Here is an 8,000-nt window from a genome sequence, read left to right on the forward strand (position 1 = left end):
ATTTCCACAACTCCTAAAACCCTCCCAATTGACACCTACTGTGAGTCGCCTTGGCCAAGTGCCTAGCGCCTCTGCAGATTTCTGCTTCACCCATTTTGATTATTTTGTAGTGCTAACGGCAAAGCCCAGGGCCCTGAGTTACACCCGTAGCTTTTGTATACGGGCTTCAAGCCATCCATCCAATGTCTATGTTTTTTAAAACAAGATTTTTATTTTATGTGTATGGACATTTTTTCCTGCATATATGTTATATGCAGTGTGTGTATGCAGTGCCCTCAGAGTCCAGAAGAGGACATTGCCCCCTCTGGGACTGGAATTACAGAAGGTTGTAAACTGCCTATACACTTAACCATTGAGGTGCCAGCCTACTTTTAAAATTCTAGATGTGTGATGGCTGAGAGGCAACATGGGACAAAATGAATTGTAGAATAGTCATGTTTTGGCTTGGAGAGTCAGGAAAACATACAGTGAATGCTAACATAGAATCCCAACATGAAACCTAGGATTACTTGTAAGCCCACTGCAAACACAGCTACAGTGTCTGACCTACTGACTCACACCAGGCTTTCCTGTGCACAAAACTATTGCAGTGCTGACTAAATGGTTTTCCCAGGTGAAGCAGCTTTGACAGGAAGTAGTGAGGTGAGTCATCAGGTTTCCTCAATTATTTTGAAATGCCTTGACCCTGGTCGGCAGCGAACTGGGCACTTCTGATTTAGCATAAATTGCTGGCTCCTACTGTTCACATAAATTGTTTCTCTAGGGAAAATTCTTCCCAGGGAAGATTTAATTTAAGCTGACATATGGTCCCCAAGTGTAAAAACCAGTAAGAGCATGCTTCCCTCCAGGACCCACTCCTAGTCTTCAGTTAACTCGCTTGACCAGCCTTTAGGAAGCACGTGCAGGGTCACACTAGGCATGCCTGTTGGATGGTGGCTGTTCAAGGTGCTCAGGTTCCACGTCTTATAGGAATTGTGTCAGATGGACTTGGAATGTCTGAAGAAAATAAGGTCCATTTTGCTTGGAGCAAACCAACAAGAATTCATGGAAGCCACATGAAAATGGTAACAGCTGAGAAGTGGAGACAGAAATGAAAGAATAAGAGGTCAAGATGGCTTGAGAGAGAGAGAGAGAGAGAGAGAGAGAGAGAGAGAGAGAGAGAGAGAGAGCGAGCACTAGGGTATGGGTCAGCACCACACACACACACACACACACACACACACACACACACACACACACACTTGTATCAACAAGGTGGCTTAGGAAAAAGGTCACCCAGAAGAAGTCATTGAACATTGAATATTTGAAGATGTAATGTAATAGTTTAAATGGACTACACACCATGTCTCTTTTGCTATTTATTAGTTGCTGAAATGACTTTGGAATTCACTAGTTGTTTGGTTTGCAGGATTTTTCAAATGACTGTCATTCCTTGCCATGTCTCTTGTACCCAAGAGCCTTCAAAAGTGAGGAAGGCCAGCAAGAGTCCAATCTATATATTGACTTCAAAACTTCCTGAAGAAAAAAAAATGAAAAAGAAGTGTGACCTACTTAGTGAGAGCCAATGCTTGCTGGCAAGCTAAGTACCACTGAGCACTACAGATGAAATACCCTAGACTTGAGAGAGACATCAGTTTCCCAAGGGTCTCACTGACAGACACAGTAGCTCAAACACCCAGGAGTACAGCAGAGGTCAGAGTCAGATTCCCCCGGAACCCTGCAGGGTGTAGGTGACTATTACACTTAATCTCCACTAATCCTGTTAGAAATGTCCTAATGCAGAGATGATCGCCCAGTGATCCCGGACTCAGCAGGGATTCAGCTGCTGCTTTCACAGTGGCATAGCCTTCTGCTGACCCCGAACCTTCTCAGACAGGCACAATATGCCTACTGTGGATCGGTGTTCCCCGGATGCCACCCTCTCCTTTATCAGAGATGAGCGGGATAAGACGCAGGCATGTGGAACAATCAAGCTGAAGCACTGAAGTGAATCAGGTGAATTAAAGGTGCCCAACCCTCAGAGCCCTTAAATTTTTCTTTGGTGTTTGCATTGATGAATCAGTCCCCAAAACAGTGATTCTAAATTCTCTTTGCATGTATAGTTACACTCCTAGTAAAAAGAAAACAATTTCAGTTATGCAGGAAGGAAGAATTCTGGAGGATTCTCACAACACGGTGACTGTAATTAATCTACTGCACTGTGGCCTGACCTGTGGCTTGTTTATAATCTTAGCACTGGAGGCATGAAGGCAAGAATGTCCACAGATCTAGGTCAGCTTTGACCCTGTCTCAAACAGACAGACAGACAAACATATTACTATATTGATTCTTGAGTTTGTTAAGAGAGATTTGCTTGCTTGTTTGTTTGTTTTAGAGGCTGGGAAATGAACTCAGCCTCACATGCTACAAAGGCCCTACCACTGAGCCATTAAGAAACCCCCTCCCCAGAGACTAGATATTCCCAGGAAGAAACAAAATGTAGCCATGATAGACATGTTGATTAGCTTGATTGTGGCAATCGATTACCCCCCACCTCCACCCCCATGCTCACAATCGCCAAGAAAAGAGAATCAGAATTTGTGCTGGGTGTGCTGGTGTACACCTTTAATCCCAGCACCCAGGACACAGAAGCAGGCAGATCTTTGTGAGTTTGAGGCCAGCCTGGTCTACCTGCTAAGTTCCAGAACACCCAGACCTATATAGTGAGACGCTGTCTCAAACAAATAAACACAGAAAAAGCCACTTGCAAAAATAGAGCTTTAAAATACTATGCCCTCACATAATATCATAGTAATCTAGTTGAGATATTTTCACACATTTTGATGCACTCAATCAAAAGTGTCAGTGTTCCCCTGGATGAGGGCTACCCTATGGGCTTGTTTTTCTATCAGAACAGGGTGTTGACAAGTTCAAACCTGTTCATTTGGTTAATAGGTAATCACATCATACTTAACTCTTCTCTAGTTGTATATGCTCAAAATGATATGCCAGACATTCCAGGTGGTTTTTGTTTTTTTTCTCCTTCTCTGGTGCTGAAGCAGTCAAAACAAACAGAAAGCTGTTCCTAGCACCTACAGCAGGTGGCTCACAACTGCCTGTAACTCCAGCTCCAGAGGGTCAATGCCCTCTCTCTTCAGGCCCTCAAAGATGCACTTACATACTCACACAAACTGGATATTTTAAGAAAGCTGAGTGGGTCTTCTTGAAATGCAAGCAAAGAAATAACATACTCCAGCTCTCCTACTCTGCTTTCTATTTTTGCCATGAACGCCACAACCAAAAACAACTTAGGGAGGTGAGTGTTTATTTCCCTCATGGATCTCAGTTCATTTATCACTGAGGGAAGCCAGGGCAGGAGCCAGAGAAGAGACCACAGAGGAACCTCCCTACTGGCTTGTTCCCCATGGCCTGCTTTCTTAGACAACCCAGAAAAACCTGCCCAGAGGTGGCACCGCCCACCATGGACTTCCACATCAATCATCAATCAAGAAAATATGCCACAGGCCAATCTGATCTGGACAATTTTTCAATTGAGATCCCCCTTTTCAGATGACTCCAGATTGTATCATGTTGAGAAAACAAACCAATACTTAACCAGCACAGCAGCCAAAGTTATACAATTCTGCCCTGCCAGAAACTGACAAAATCACACACACAGAGAACAACACTAGAGTTACTATTTTTTTTAAACAAAGGTCCTGGATGCTCACAGGTTCATACCTGATGATGGCTTTCTTGTTGAGTCCTGGGGGTGGCATCATATGACAGGCAACATACAACACACACGGGTCATGTCTGTGTCTCTGAACTATACTTATTTGCTTTTAGAAACATGAGAATGGTGACAACCTTTGCTTCTACTGAGCTTCTGAGTTCATTCAGCATCTCTGCTGAAATGGAGTTAAATTCTGTTTACTAAGAGGCCAATACATAATTGAAACCCTGACACTATAAATACAAGAAACTTATATAAGAAATTATGTGATAAATTAAAATTTCCCATTCAAACTTTGCTGTGTAGCCTGGGGGTAAACTAAGTATCTCTTGAGTGTTAGACAAGCACCTCACCACTAAGCTGGCCCTCTTTTTTTTTCTTTTTGTTACATAGCCCAGACTAGCCACAAATTTACAGTTATCCTTCTGCTTCAGCTTCCCAAGAACTAGTCACCAGGCACTCACAGGGTACACATACATATATGAAAGCAAAACAAATGTCTACATAAAATAAAAATAAATAAGAATTTTCGAAAAGTGCATTGAATAATATTTCTTGAACTTTAAAAGAAAAACATAGATATGCAATAGTATTCTTTGGGAATGTTGCAGAGTTTCAAATTTTTAAAGGTAATCTCACATTTAAAACACTCTAAAAGATGATCTTACAAGTAACACTTTTAATACCTGGAAGAATAAGTCAATGGAATAAACTCCTCAGTTTGCCAGTCAGTTGTTAACACAGGTAATTTCTTTGTCCTAAAATGTCCTGTACAAGTCACCAGGGAAATGCTTGGCTGTATGAGATGCACTCATGCTATAAGATGATGGCAAGCACTTCTGTGTTCTTCCAGTGATGCCTAGATATCTCAGATAGAGCACTGGAAAATGTTAAAGACACTTTCTGCTATGCTCATCAACACATTATGACCTCATTAAGGAAGGGCACCACAATTAGGAAATATTTTTTATTTGATGAATTGAACCAGTAACATTTTAAAATATGTGTTTAATTTTTATTTATGTGTATGTATGTGTGCCTGCATGAATTTATGTGCACACAGAGGCCAAAGGGCATCAGATCCCATGGAACTGAAGTCATAGGTGGTTGTGAACTCCTGAAATGGGTAGTAGGGACCAAACCCTGGAGTTAATGGCAGTTGTGAGCCGCCAGATGTGAGCACTGGGACTGAACTCAGGTCCTCTGCAAGAGCGGCATGTGCTCTTAACCACTGAACCATCTCTCTAGAGATGGTTCATTTCTCTTTGCTAGATATAAATAAGAATAGTAGGAAAGACAAGAAAGGAGTGACAATCTAGAATGAAACCTTTAAAATCAAAACTTAGTGACAAATTTACAATAATCTTGAAAAACATAAAGGAAGCTGAGGGATACAAAAGAAAAAGGAAGAAGAAGAAATTATGCTAATTTCCCAGTTCTCTCGCTAAATGGCAATTAACATGACAGAGTTAAAACATAGACTTCAGCTGGAGGTTTAGTTCAGTGGTAGAGCACTGGATTCTATTCCCAAAACCAGAACAAAAAGAAAATAAACAGATACATAGATATTAAATAAACATTTGATGCTCACAGGACATTCATGAGCCTAAGACACTATTGTACATGGAAGGAAGGGGAACAGCTAGAAGGCCTATTCCTTCAGAATGCTTTGGAAGCAGGAAAGAGGACAAACTAGGACAAAGGATGGTAAAGCTACTTGTTAACAAACTATACTCAGAAAACAGGATCCTTTACCTCATCTACCTAAGGCTCCTGCGAGGCTGAAAAAGGAGGATTAGCTGTGAGTTCAAGGCTAACTTGGGCTATATAGCAAGTTCCTGGAGAGCCTGAGCTACATAAGACTTTACCTAAAAAAATATACATATAAAAAGATCCCTTTTCAGCCCAGTGTGGTGGCGCACACTTTTAGTCCCAGTGCTCTAGAGGCAGAGGCAGGAGAAACTCTGAGTTTGAGGCCAGTCTGGTTTACATAGAGAGTTTTAAGACAGCCAGGACTACATAAAGAGACCCTGTCTCGAAAAACAAAAAGCAGGAAAAACAACAACCACAACAAAACCACTTACTGAAAATTGTGTAAAGTGAACACAACTCTTATATGCAGGAGTGATCCGGTGATTGAATGTACAAAATAAATTGCAACACAGTCATGTCAATGGAAGAGTTCACAGCAATCACCACTGCTACACAAAATACAGATGACTATCACAGAAATAATATTGAACATGAAGTCAGATACATACCATATGATTCCAATTAGATGAAAATCAAAGAGTAAAATAATCTATGATGAATAGACCAAGGAGGTACAAAAGAGCTTCTGGGTGGTGATCATGTTCTACATTTTAATTTGAACCATGATTAGATATATAATCATTGGGCTGTTTTCTTAATTTCATTTGTCTCTGTGTAAATTACAGCACAACTAGAAAACGAGAGAGGAATAGAATAAAAGTGGGGAAGGGAGGAGATTGGGTTTACTTTATCCTGCCATTGTTTTGCACAACATAATTTAATTTGAAAGTACCAGGAATCAGTACTAACCTCAGAGTGTGCAGCAGTAACTCTGATGATGGAATGCTTGTCTAGCATGTAGAAAAGGACCTGGGTTGGATCCGAAGTGTGGTGGCTCAGACCTGGAATCCCAGCAGGAGGATTAGAAGGTCTAAGCCATCCTTAGCTACATCGTGAGTTTGAGGCCAGCCTAGATGATATGACACCTGGTCTCAAAACGACAAAAAGACCTGTGGTAACTTCTTCAATAGCCTCTGTTTGTTAGGAGCTCTAAAAGCCCGGCACTTCAAACAATGCAGTGTTTGTACTTTGGTTATGTTTCCCATCTTTTGAATGATTCATCTTAGCTCTATTTGTCCTGGAACAATAGCAGGCTTTATGGACACAATGAATTAAACCCCTTACTTAGACCTAGGGAACCACTGCCAAAGAGCATCGAGCAGAGTACCCAAGTGGCATGGCTGCTGTGTAGTGAACACCGAGGGAGAAAGATTAGGTATGGCTTAGGGAAAAAAATCTCACAAATGGTTACTCAGAAGTGCAGCCTCACCAAAAGTGAGTACCTAAGTTACATTCGGAACACTAAGAAGTAACACCTTAGGGAGTAGGATAGTGGCTCTGCAGCCCTCACAGAGGACCCATACATCACTCACAACCATTCTTGACTCCAGTTCTAGGGAGTCTGACACCTTCTAGCCCCTTGGACATGTGCATGGTACACACACACACACACACACACACACACACACACACACACACACACACACGCAGGCAAAACATGTATGTACACACATAAAACAACTGTGTTTTTTCATAAAAGCAATAGTTTTTTATATGTAATTTTAATTTTGTTTTCCTTTTTCAAAACAGGGTTGATAGGGGATGCCCTTGTGTACATATGTTTCTTTTATTGGTTGATGAATAAAATACTATTTGGCCAATGGAGGCAGGAAGATAGGTGGGCCTAGGAGACGAGGAGAATTCTGGGAAAGGTAGGCAGAGGGAGACCATGAGAGATACCGTGTAGCTGACAAAGGAGTAACAGGTCGGGGCATTCTCCAGCCAAGACCATGTGGAAATACATAGATTTATAGAAATGGGTTAATAATTAAGACAGAGCTAGCCAATAAGAAGCCCTAGCCATCTGCCAACAGTTTTATAATTAATATAGTGTCTGTGTGCTTATTTGGGGCTGAGGTGTTGGGACCTAGGTGGGACAAGAATAACTCTAGCAACACAGGGTTTTTTTTGTTTGTTTGTTTTTTGTATAGCTTTGGAGCCTGTTGTGGAACTTGCTCTGCATACCAGGCTGTCCTTGAACTCACAGAGATCTACCTGCCTCTGCCTTGGTGGGTGCCACCATGCCTGGCTCAAAAAATTTTATTTACAGAGATTGTTTTACTGGTTGGCCTTGAAATTTGAAAGGATTGGTTTATATATTTGGATTTTTTTTAGGTATATAGAGGTTTTGTTTATTTGCATGTCTATGTACAATGTGCCTGTCTAGTGGCCAGAGGCCAAAAGAGGGCACTGGATCCCTGGAACTGCAGTTACAGATGGTTGAAAGACAGTATGCAGGTTCTGGGACTCAAACCTAGGCCTTTAGAAGAGCAGACATTGTTTTTGACCACTTAGCCATCCCTAGCACCTGGTTTCTATTTTCAAAATAATACATTAATTTGGGACACTACTCTGTTTATTAAAAAAGTCTAAATTGGAAAAAAGGTGAATTTTATAAAAGAAAAAGTTTGCC

Source organism: Cricetulus griseus, chromosome 2, assembly GCF_003668045.3.
Source record: "Cricetulus griseus strain 17A/GY chromosome 2, alternate assembly CriGri-PICRH-1.0, whole genome shotgun sequence".
In the NCBI taxonomy this organism is placed as follows: Eukaryota; Metazoa; Chordata; class Mammalia; order Rodentia; family Cricetidae; genus Cricetulus; species Cricetulus griseus.